Genomic DNA, 13,498 nt, shown 5'->3' with positions numbered 1-13,498 from the left:
AATTGATGGATACTGGAAAATATAGAACAATTTTCTTCACCTATATATTCCTAGGGCTATGAACATGTGCTAAGTTTGTATGAGAGTGGCAATGAAAAAAATCATTTTGTATACTTAACCGAAAATCATTATATTGAAGTATTTTGTTGAAATATAATGACTTTCAGATTCAAAAAGACAAATGCTACGAATTTTTCTCTTATGTGGATCCGAGAATTCATAAATATAATATATGTACATTTGCATATATTAAATATTATGTTGTGTTAAGTCTCGTTCAGCTATGTATAGGAGGGGAGTAATGGTCGGGAAATTAGAAAAGGCATAATGAGAGGTAAAAAGAAATTTAATGTGGGAAAAATGAAGAAAAAGAAGGAAACATTCATACAGGTTGCATGAGATTAGAAGGCGGACTGGTGGCTTGGAAGGGAAAGAGTGAAGGCAGGAGAGTAGAGTGAGAAGCATAAGAACAAACTATGTCGGGCAATGTCACAGTTAATCTCAGTACTCTGTTCCTAATTTCAAAACTAATAAAAATACTGGTGGTGTCTGTTTGAAATAAAATAAAATTGCTTTTTTGAGCATCGTTGGAAAAAAACTCATTGATTCTCTCCTATGTTGCTCTGTAATGTCTTTCTGGAAGTATTGATTTATAGCTTCCATGAAAATGCAATTTTTAAATAAAATGAAATAACATTTTATTTCCATCATTTCTTTGGTTGCAAGGTACAACTTTGGAATGATGAGGAAATGCTGGCATTTTAAAGGAAAATCATAAGAGAAAATACTGTCATGAGAAAGGTATATAGATTTCTTGGAGCTGAGGTTTCACAACTTTAAACTTGGACTTTGGTTAAGTCTCGTTAGTGAGTGATAACCTATGTTTTCAAATATTAAGTAGGTCAAAACCCCTAAGATGCATAATTTCATGAGTTTTAGTAAAAGTCCACAAAATATAATTAATGAAAAAATTACTTTTCAAATCTTTAAGGACAATTATTTACATTTTAAAAAAGGGATTCACTTAACCCTAAAATATTATATAGCATGCCAAATGGATGGGGAAAAGCTCAGGAGGCCTCAACCCTATACAAAGAACTAAGGAATACTAGGAGCAGGAGAAACTGTTCTACTGGGAAAAGCTCAATAATTGGTTATCCAATACTAAATGCTGACCCCTGAAAACATAAGCTTTCAAAACCCTAAGAGATAAAATTTCATGAGCTTTAATAAAAGTCTACAAGACATAATTAATATGTAACATTACATTACACAGACTGAGCAGATATTATATATATATATATGTGTGTGTGTGTACATCTAACAACAATTAATGAAAGATGACATGAATTTGAAAGAGACAAATTTGATAGAGACAACTTTGTGTGTTGCTTTATATATAAAATGAAAATGAATTCATGTATTCCAAGATGTGCTGGTAATCTGCTGTAACCCTTAGAACACAATCATAAAGAAATAGCTCAGGAAGGGATATGACTACATGCCCTACCTGACCACATATCCCTGTGCAAGTCAACTGTGTTCACTGCACTTCATAATTGTGGTCAAGTAAAGGACTATATATATAGCCTGAGACTTTCAATGACATTGATAATAAACATGATTAGATGCCACCATAACCGTACTTGAATTCACCTAAGGAAAGAAATAGCAGTTTTCCATGTCCCAAATAGAGACACATTTGTTTGTTGAGAACTCTTCAATAATCTCATTTACACACAGCTCTTTTAGGCTGTGATAATATACTGCTGTGGGTTCGAATAGTGCAAAATGCATGAAAGAAACGGGAGTTCTTTGAAAGTCTGTACATGACTTAGAAAACTCCAATTTGGAAAACATTGACGATGAAATATGGGACATTAAAAATAGCAAGAAAACTACTGCTGAAAATACATAGTTGGAAAAGAAACCTAAAAGAGATAAAGAAAGAAGAAAAATGAAGCAAATTGACCTACAGAAGACTATCACCAGGCTAAACCATGTGCAATTGCACAAAGATACATCCTGAGAACTGGCTGACACTCCGGTGATTTCATTTTATTTGACGCCTTGTAGTGTGATGAATAGCTGCCTATTAATTATTTATATTTTCATACTTTTTCCCTTTAAGACATAACTCACATCATGAAAGTTTTCACATTCATTTTCCACATTCTCCTTTTAAAAAGTATCCCATGAGTTCTCTAGTCTACACCACAAGGAATCTTCCTAAAACATCCTCCACATTCTGCCACACTTCTATGCTGTGTAGGGTATGTGGAATCACGTTTTCAGACCACAAAACGTGATTGAAGTAACACCAGTAATGCCTCCAGTACTCTATGAGCCTTCATAACCTACCATGAAGTAATTCTTTTTGTGTGCTGACAATGCCCATTTGGGCGTGGTCACAGGTGTGTATGTGAGCCTGTAGTATTTGGTCTGGGGTCTGGGACAGACTCATTCTCTTGGTTCCAGTTGGGTCATGGAGAGCAGCCTGGGTGTGGATCCATGGAGCTGGAACTCGCAGGTCATCGGTTTCTTATGTAAATGACTTCTCCCCGAATAAAATTTTAACCTATATTTAACCAAGTCCCATGTATCTTAATCTGCGCCACTACAGGTACTTGACAAAAAACATGGCTATAACTCCTTAAAACTTCCAACAATTTTACTGGCTTGAACGAATATCAGTGCTCATATATGATCTGTGACTAAATTCCAGTTTTTATGTTGTTGTGTGGTCACTTCCTGGCCCAACATTGACTTTATTCACTTCCCCATTGGAAGCCAGTGGTGATGGACATTGACATTCCCACTCTTAGGAAACCAGCATTTGTTACGTTAAGTTTTTTCTGAATAGTATTTTGGAGAGATTTATACTTTGGGATCTTGATCTTTGGGGACTAGACATATCATAGCTGCTTTCTGCTGAGTAAACATTTCTCAAAACAAAACAAACAAAACAAAACACACATAAGCAGTGGAAAAGACCCATATTCCAGGCAGGAAAATCTACAAAACCATGCTGCAATTTGAATAAATACAAGAAAGAATAAAGAATCTATGCAAACTAAATAAGCAGTCTTCCAAAGTGGTATACTTAATTCTTCAAGTAATATCTGGAGTAACTCATAAGAACTCCATAAAGATCTAGTGGATTATCAGTGTACAATAGCCTATGGGTAAAAAGAAAAAAGAAAAACAATTGTATCAACTAAACTTGCTAATTAAGTAACTCAACAGAAATATTAATTCAATCAATTTGCACATTATTTGTATACTCATCTTAGGAGATACAATATTTATTACCATATTATCCTACTGTGTTTTATCAGTTAACTGCACACTACAAACTGAATGCTAAGATACCATCTAGCAGCCTTTGAAAGGGCAGTAGAAACATGTTAAAAAATACCCACTCTGCTTCATAATTTCCCTATACTTTACAACCAAGAATTTGTAGAAATCAGGATTAACCATAATTTCCTTTTGTTGGTATTTATCTTCCCGAGGTAAATGGTTTTAGGAAAATATCCCAAAGATGCTGTAAAAGTTTACAGCTTCTAAGAATCATGAATCCTCTAGACTTTTGCAGCCACTGTAACATGTGTTTGGCCTCTTCGGCAGTTAAATTTTTTATGATCATCTCTCATTGGTTGGAGATAAACACATAACCCAAAGGCAAAGATGTTCTAGTAATTCCTTCCTGGAAAATGCTTTGGAAATGGAAGAAACATTACTAAGCTGCCAAATACATGACCACTCAGCTTTAGTCAAACACATGATGCATTCCCCTTTCTGTACACAAAATCTACACGTGAATGGCACCAGTAAAGAGTGTCTCACATATCAAATTGACTGACCTAACATTTTTTTTATTTATCATGTTATCTCAAGAATGCTCTGTAATTCCCATGAGTGAGGAATTCTCCTTTGTCTCCATAAGATTCCTCTTGCACCTCCAGCTGATTGCAAAGTAAAGCAATGGCCAAATCATGGCAGTGTTTTGCATTTGCATCCCTGGTTCTGATTAATTCTATCATTGTTGTTGAGATACCTCCACCTAACACAGGCTGAAATAGTGACAAGTCATTTAAAATCAGAATCTGGAGTTGACCTGGAAACTTCCCTTCTACTGGCTAGCCTTCACAACACCAGAAGATAATTTAGGCTGTGTGAAATGAAAAGTCATCCACACACTCACTCAGGCATGGCCCCTGAGAGCTAAACAAATTACCTGCCAGAGGGGATGTGCCCTGTAGTACCAAAGTGGTATAATTTTTATAGAGGTAACGACACACTTTTGGATTGGATTCAAGGCCCACTCTCTAGGAGAGAACTCATGCCTAGTTCCATACATACAACCTGATGAAGAGCTAGGAACTGGGAACAAACAAACAAAGCACTAGAGAACAATTATTAGGTGTTTTGTTTTGTTTTGTTTTGGGTTTGTTTTTTTGTTTTTGGTTTTTTTTTTTTTTTTTTTTTTGCAAAAGGATCAAATTGTCAAACTGCTGCTTGATTTCTTTGGTTACTCCAATTTAAACACACATAACAAAAGAGCTAAAAGGTAGAATCTGCATATGAAAACAAGCATGTGTCCTTCTGGGTCTGGGTTACCTCACTGGTAGCATAATTTAAAACTGTGGTGTGGAACTAAAGGGAGAGTCCTCAAAAGAAGACATACAAATGGTCAAGAAATATTTTCCAAAATGTTCAAAATCTGTTGCTGAAAAGGTGGCTGGACAGCTAAGAATGCATGCTGCTCTTGAAAAGGACTAAGGTTGAACTTCCAACAGTGACATGGTGGCTCACAACTGCCTAAAACCCCAGTTCAGGGATATCCTACGCCATCTTCTACCTATGTTGTTTATAAGCATGTGATCCACAAATATTCACTCACACACACACACACACACACACACACACACACACTAAATATTCTTAAGTGTTCACTATCTCTAGCCATCAGAAAACAATGCAACTAAATGCCAGTTTAAGATTTCATCTTATCCCAGTCAGAATGACTAAGATTAACAAATAAATGACAAGAAATGCTGACACGGGAGTGGGGAAAGGAAACACTTTTTCACTCTTTGGGGGGGGGGAGGTGCAAATTGATGCAGCCAGTAAGAGAATTAGCAGAGTCTAGAAGCTCCTGAGATTTTTAAATAGATCTACCATATTAACCATCTATACCCTAAAGATTCTATATCCTGCCACAGATATACATGTTATCCATGCTCATTCCCTATCCACAATAGCCAGGAAATAGGAAAAAAGTCTAGATTTCCCACCCATTGATAAATGGATAGTGAAAATTTGGTATGTTTACCAAGTAGAATATTATGCAGAGGTCAGAAGAAATGAGATTTGTAGATAAATGAATGGAGTTGAAACAATTATTCTGGGTAAGGTAGCCCCTACCTTTTCTTTCCCTCCCTTTTGTCACCACGCCCTTCCCTACAAGTCCCTTTCTTGCCTATCTCCCTCTCCCTCCTCCTCTCCCTTCTCCCTTCTTCTCCCTTCTCCCTTCTCCCTCCCTGCCCTCCTTGTTCCTTTGATTTCAGTGAGGTTCTTCCATGTGATGAGGACTGGCCATTTGAACTCGGAGGACTCAGTATTAGATGCACCAATGGAGACAATGGCCATTACTCCTCTAGGATCCATCAGTAGCCAGTGCTTCATCAGGGAACAATCATAACACAGACTATACAACCCTAAAAAGAATATAAATATGTATCTAAATATTATATGAGTCCTAACCAAAAAATAAACCTACAAAATATGTTTCTGAAGCATTTGAGGAACGTTTAACATGAATTAAATTGTATAGGATGCCAAGATTTGTTAAACATCATTGGTGTGAAAATGGAATTATGGCTATACATTTATATGAAACTTCTTCTGTAATAAAATACTCATAAGAAAATTCTGTCATGAAAAGCGCTGATTTTAAAAATTATACAGGAATACAGAGAGCTGTTGGCAGAATACTGACACTTATTAAATCTTGAGGTTATGATTATGAAGCTCCACAGTTCAATATACTGTTATGCATGCATGAAGGAGTCCTTAATAAAATAAATAATGATACACAGAAAGTCTGCAATGTGTATGTATATTTGTGTATTTATGCACACATATATATATAATCCAATGAGAAATATTAAAACTAATATACTTTATAGTGTTTACATTCTCTTTTAGCCCAAGGTCTTTTAGCAGTAACTTTCTGATAAACCTTTCTTTCAAATTTATGCAATCTAATCCTAAAATGATCATGGGCTCACATGAAAAATAATAATAAATGGCCTAAAATCTTAATACTTTAATATATAATATGATATATTCAATAATAAACAGTTATTGAATAAATCATGGTCAATTGCAATGAAAACTTTTTGTGTCTAACTGATGGGAAAATTAGATTTCATTGATATAAACTTCTTTTATAAACTACAACAAAAAAGAACAGAAGAACAGAATTCCACTTTAACACACAATTAAATGTATCCATTTGATGGTACCTTCATGTGCTCTGTTTCAATGGTGGTATTTATTCATCTGATGCAAGATTTCACAAAAATACCTTGCTGTGCTCTCTTTGCCCATGGCATGCCTTGCCTTTGACGTGTGGATCTAGAGATATTCCACAGAGTTGTCTATACTGCAATCCTCTGACACAGAACATGGAATACGGTGTCATCTGAGTGAAGATTGGCCTTCACAGGGCACAATCATTTAGACAATATTGAGAAAGATCAAAAGATGTTCACCTCTCCCTGTGTCACCATGTTCATCACACACATGAGCACACGTGCTATAGTCAGGACAGCATAGCTACTGTTAAGTCAAGATAATTCCAGAAAATATAGCACAGTGCCAACAACTATAACCTCACATCAACCTAAGTTTGACTTGCAGTTTGAGAATTAACTACAGACACAAGCACATGCAAGGAAAGGCCATGTAATTTGAAGTCACTGACCTGAAGAAGTTCATTTTCATTTTGCTTTATTATAGGAAAATTAGTTATATATCTAGTATTAGGTTTATTGGGGATAGGTTAGACTTTTTTTGACAAAGGTGCTAAATCCATACAATGGAAAAAAGATAGCATCTTCAACAAATGGTGCTGGCACAATTGGATTCGGACATGCAGAAGATTGCAGATAGATCCATACCTGTCACCATGCACGAAACTTAAGTGCAAATGGATCAAAGATCTCTCCATAAATCCAGCCACACTGAATCTTCTAGAAGAGAAAGTGGGAATTACCCTTGAACAAATTGGCACAGGAGACCGATTCCTGAACATCACGCCAGTAGCACAGACACTGAGGTCTGCAATTAATAAATGGGACCTCCTGAAACTGAGAAGCTTCTGTAAGGCAAAGGACATAGTCAGTAAGACAAAACGACTGCCCACAGAATGGGAAAAGATCTTCACCGACCCCACATCTGACAGAGGGCTGATTTCCAAAATATACAAGGAGCTCAAGAAGCTAGCCACCAAAACACCAAACAATGAAATTAAAAAGTGGGGTGCAGAACTAAACAGAGAATTTTCAACAGAGGAATCTGAAATGGCTGAAAGACACTTAAGAAAGTGCTCAAAATCCTTGGCCATCAGAGAAATGCAACTCAAAACAACTCTGAGATACCACCTCACACCTGTCAGAATGGCTAAAATCAAAAATACCAATGACAATCTATGCTGGAGAGGATGTGGAGAAGAAGGAACACTCCTCCATTGCTGGTGGGAGTGTGAACTTGTAAGACCACTCTGGAAATCAGTATGACAGTTGCTTAGACTTCTCCAATTTTGTGTATATTTGTGTTTTTGTTTTTCCTGTAACAACTCTTTTTATACCTACTCTTAGTTTTACAATGAGAACTTGAACAGGTTTTAGTGAATTTCTTATCTGTGTACTATTTATCATTTATTGTATAAACCATTATCTTAATAAATACTAGGTTTGGGGGAGGTGTGGTCTGGCTAGAAGTAAATCACCAAGGACATGCCTTTGGAGGTCCTATCAGACTCCAGGTCCACTCATCTTCCTATACTTCCTGCCTACAATGAGATAAACAGTGTGTGCATAGCTGTGCTTCCACATTTTACCCAAGCTCATAGGGTCAAGTGGTCATGGGCTGAAACCTTTAAAAATGTAAGCCAAAATATATAATTCTTGAACTAGAGAGACAGCTCTGCAGTTAAGAGCAGCTAAGAGTTCAGTTCCCATCACTGACATTGGATACCTCATCTGCCTGTACCTCCAGTCCCATGGGGTCCTATGCTTCTCTTCCAAATCCTATGGGTACATGCACACAGTGACAGACACTCACAAAACCACACAATTGCACACAGAACAAAAATTTTAAAATACATCCTCAGCATAAAGACTTCCTCTCATCAAGTTGCTTTGTTAGATATTGGGTCACAAAATAGGAGAAATTTAAGCAGTTAATGGTTGTTACTTCAAACATCTCACAAAGAATGAATGCATGCACTTTACTGTTGGTTTCTAACCCCTTCGTGCACTTCAGCTGCTGGGAGAATTAAGATTCCATTCTCCTAATGCAAATATATTGGAGGCATCCATTCTTTACCTTAACATTGTATGTTTCTAGTTAAATCAATTTAAGAAATAGTTTAATATTTTTAAATGACTTTGTGACTTAGTTACAATTTGTAGCACATAGTGCTGCAAGAGAGAAAGCAAAACAATAAGAAACATAATCATGGCAATAAAAGTAAACTAATTTATTCTAAAATGACTGGATTATATTTGCCCTCAGTAAGTACCACTTCCAAGAGAAAATGATCTTTCATAGTTATGTGTGATGATATTTTGTTTGTGCTTTAACAAATAAAGCTTCAATGAAGATAAGAGTGCAATGCTAGCCACTAGTTAGCCATAGAGGCCAGGCGATGGTGGCACAAACCTTTAATCTCAGTACTTGAGAGATAGAGGCAGGCAGATCTCTGTGAGTTCAAGCCACCCTGGGCTACATGAGATTGATCTAAAGTGAAAGAGAAACAGAGCCAAGGGATTGGTGGCTCACACTAATCAAATTACTTGGGAGTCACATGCCTTTAATCCCAGCACTAGGGAGGTAGGGGCAGGAAGGGGTATGGCTGGGCAGAGAGGAATAGAAGATGGGAGGAGACAGGAGCTCATGGCATTCAGTCTGAGCAGTCAGTCTGAGGATTCCTAGACGCAGGATCTCCCACTCAATCTGAAGATTCTGCAGAGGCAAGAACTAGAGGCTGGCTGTTTTGCTTCTCCGATCTTTCAGCATTAAGCACTATATCTGACTCCAGGTTTCTATTATTAAGACCAATTAGAATTGATACTACAGTTATGGAGCATAGGGAACTATGTAGTTTTAACGAGTTGCATTATTTGGGAGCCTGTGCACCTTTGTACACATACTTATCAGCAAAGACTCACTGTCAAAATAATGGCATTTTTAAAAACATTATCACATTGGCAAAGCTGTATCAATAGCTGATAGAGAATTGAGTCTTAAGAAGTTCTTTTCTGGTCCCCAGACTGATAGCTGGGAAACCAGCCTGGGACTGATCCAGACCCCAGGAATGTGGGTGTCAGTGAGAAGACCTTGGAAATCTATGGGGCCTCTTATAGTGGATCAGTACTTATTCCTAGCATAGGAATGGACTTTGGAAGCCCATCTCACATGCAGGGATACTCCCTCAGCCTAGAAACAAGGGGGTTGGCCTAGTCCCTATCCCAAAGAATATGACAGACTCTGAAGACCCCCTATGGAAGGCCTCACCCTCCCTGGGGAGCAGAAAGGGGATGGGACAGGTAGGGTGTTAGTTTGGGGGGGCAGGGGAGAAGGGGCGGGAGAGGGAACTAGGATTGACATGTAAAATAATCATTCTAATTCAAATTAAAAAGTAAGAAAAGAAGCTCTTTTCTGTTTTTCATGCATCATTTAACTATGATAGAGTATACATATGCACACACATGTGTGTATAATAATAATCATATATATACATATATGATTGGAAAGTATGATTAGAAATCTTGGGTTTGATGACACAGATTTAAATAAACTTAACTGAAATTATATTTTAATAAAAATGGAATGCGCATTGATAACTGACCTGCAAGTTTGTGGTCCGTTTTTTGGCTAGTTTTCGGTAAGGGCATCACTGCTCACGCAAGCATAAAAAGCTATAGGGATTTCCCAGGTCCAGCACCAGGTTCACAGTCAGTCTGTGGAAACATTTTCCTTGCTAATTGATTGACATTCACCTTCTAAAAGTGGGGGCTATCCTAGCACCCCTGCGATGCCTGGTCCCTCATTATGAGATTCTCATTTTCTAAGGTTCTATAGGTTCTCCAAAATTTTCCTGGGCATCTTAATCTATATTGACTTGAATATTGGAATCATGATCACTGGAAATGCCAACCCTATTTACCTGGAAAATATAACTCAGTATTTCCCCAGGACTATTCATCTTTAGGAGACATTTCAAATGTCCTTTTTATATTATAGTTTTTCTGTACATGGACTCATTTCCTATATTTTGTGAATATAGGATTGATATATATATTATATATATATATATATATATATATATATATATAGTGTGTGCCTTGTACATTGTGATTCAAGATTTGTGATAGTTTGCCTCCACTATATTACTCTTTGTGTAAGTGTAAGATGCACGTGTGCATACATGCACATGCATTTGTTTGTGTATGTGTCTGCCTATGCGGGTATGAGAAAAAAGAACAATGTTATAGCAATAAGGACAATGAGACAGTAAATGACCTCAAGGAAAGAGTTTTCTGCACACAGCAGGCCAGCTCTATGTATGAACTCACAGTGGTTATGACAGCATGCAAAGTACCTGTGCTAGCTCAAAACAGAGAAACAACCTAGCATGGAGAGGAAAGGTGGACACAAAGTCTAAACCTTAGACAAGTAGCCACTGGCAATTATAGTTTGTAGGAGAGGTCATTTTTCTTCAAGAGGGTATACCTGGGTTAGCAGACCATGCTCTACTGCACAGGGCAAATTAGAGTGGATAGGTTATAGAAAAATAAAAGAGGTCACTGAATTGAGATGATAGGGAAGGACGTGGATCAGGTAGGATTAGGAGAAATGAGTAAATATGATCAGATCACACTGTACAAAATTTGCAAAGAAACAATAATAATAATTATAAAATACTGAAGAACAAAGAAAAACATGGTCTTTGAAAATCTTCTGAAGTTTGATACACCCAGTACTCCATGTCTTAATGTCAGCTCTTTTTATTTGGGTCATTTGAATTATGGCTTCAATGTGACTCATGACCTATTGCTATATCTGATATAATGACCAATATATCCTAATTTTTCTAATTTTTAAATTACACTTTTGCTGATCAAAACAGTCTTCATTATCATTGCTATATATAGTAACACTTGACTGCTGTCTTTTTGATTCTGTGAATCTGAGCTTAACTCCTTAGCACTCTACCTCCAAGCATGGCAATCCCTGCTTCACACACACCTCAAATGATTATATTGACATTGTGCTTGACAGGGATAGTGCTATCTGTGACTGTCGTACATGATGTACATGTTGGTGTGTGATGGTAGAATCCTCCAGAAATATTTGATGTTTGTCAGCTTCTACAGTTCAGATATTTAAAATTCTCTAAAGGACCAGTTTATCATGAGTGGAAGAAGGAGAAGTTCATTGTCAGATTCTTTGGTCATGGTGGTTGTTACGTTCCCAAAGGACATGGGTACTCTTGCTTTCCCTCTTTGCTTTCTGGTCATTAGTTGAGCCTCTTAACTCTATCATGTACCCCCATCATGGTATGTTCTCCCACTACAGGTTCCTGACAACCAACCACGATTAATTCTCCCACAAGAGTGAACAAGTGTACATATTTTTCTTTATAGAATAATTTTCTCAGATATTTCATTACAGTAATGAAATGCATACTAACATAACTGGTCAGTATTATATTCCTCATTGCCCTTAGTCCCTGATTGCATGATAATATAATTGGGTCTCACTTCCTAAAATCACACAGTTTTGTAATTTTCCTTTTAACCCTCCCAAAGAGGTGTGCATAATGACTCTAGTGTTTTCTTGAGAATTCCCATTACATCTAAAAGTGAGACAATGTAGTTTTATATGACATGATACCACTAGCACAACTATCAGGTTGAGTTAGGTGGGTATTCTGTTAGATTTTCAGTAAACTACAATCTGTAGCTCAAAAGATTCTCGTTTAAACAATCTCATCTGAAAATTTAAAACAAATAATGAAGGGCTGCAGGGTTGGCTAAGTTGTTAAGAGCACTTAACTGCACTTGCAGAGGACCTGGTTTTGATTCCCAACCCAGACATGGAGATTCACAATTGTCTATAACTCTTCCCTTGATGGGGTCTGTGACATCTTTATTAATCATGCCCCTGACAAAACTGTGGTAGGTATCCAATGACAAATGAGAACATAGATAGAGAAGTGAGGACAGAGCGTCAGTGTGTTTCAGCTGTATCGTAAGGGGGTAGAGAAAAAGAGAAGAGTGGTACAGACAACTCCTCATTATACCCCACATCAGTGCATCTCTAAAGTCTCATGGAGAAGCTTCTTTTGCAGAAGATGGTGATTAACATGGAGCCCCACAAACTTGTCCAAGTACACAGAATAATTGACAGAGGAGTGCTCTGTCTCCCATCCTCTCCTCCTGAAGCTCAGATATTACTGAGAAAGAAGGAGTAGAAAGATTGTAAGAGCCAAAGGTGGTGGATGACTACAAGGCAATAGTCTTTCTGATACACCAGGACAGTTGCATGTACAAATTAACGGTGATTTTGACAGCATGCACAAGACACGTGCAAGCTCAAACCCAACAAAATCCCAGTACAGAAGGAGGTGAACATCTGGCCTAGCTCTCCTAACTAGGCAACTCTTAGAAATTCATACTTGTTGGGAGAGGGAGAGTCTGTTTTCTTTAAGGTTGTGAGACCTTGTAGGCTGATGACTCTCCACTTGTCACAGCCAAGAATACTTGGGCAGCACAAATCAGACTTGATAGCTTTTAGTTTTCATTTTTATATTGAAAATATTCTTTCAAACAATATATTCAAAACATGGTTTACCCTCCCCTCTGTTGAGGCCCAGACTTTATTGTGAAAGAATGAATCCTTCCCAGTTCCTTCCCGCTCCTCCTCCCATCTGGATCCATATTTTGGTCTCTCATTAGAAAACAAGCAGAAGTCTAAAGGATAAAAATAAGATAAAATAAAATAAGATAAAAGAAGAGGACTGAATTTGGGCTGATATGTGAGAGGATGGATTTAGGACTAGATGGTACAGAGATAGGTAAATATGATCAAAATATATTGTATGAAATTCCTAGAAGAACTAACAAATTTTTAAAGGGTCATTCATTTTTTGAAGATTGAAATGACAGAGATTAAAGGTCATGACTGAGAAATACACACC

This window comes from Cricetulus griseus, chromosome 4, assembly GCF_003668045.3.
Source record: "Cricetulus griseus strain 17A/GY chromosome 4, alternate assembly CriGri-PICRH-1.0, whole genome shotgun sequence".
Classification (NCBI taxonomy): domain Eukaryota; kingdom Metazoa; phylum Chordata; class Mammalia; order Rodentia; family Cricetidae; genus Cricetulus; species Cricetulus griseus.
The sequence above is the reverse complement of the archived record's forward strand: the minus strand, read 5'-3'. Positions refer to the sequence as shown.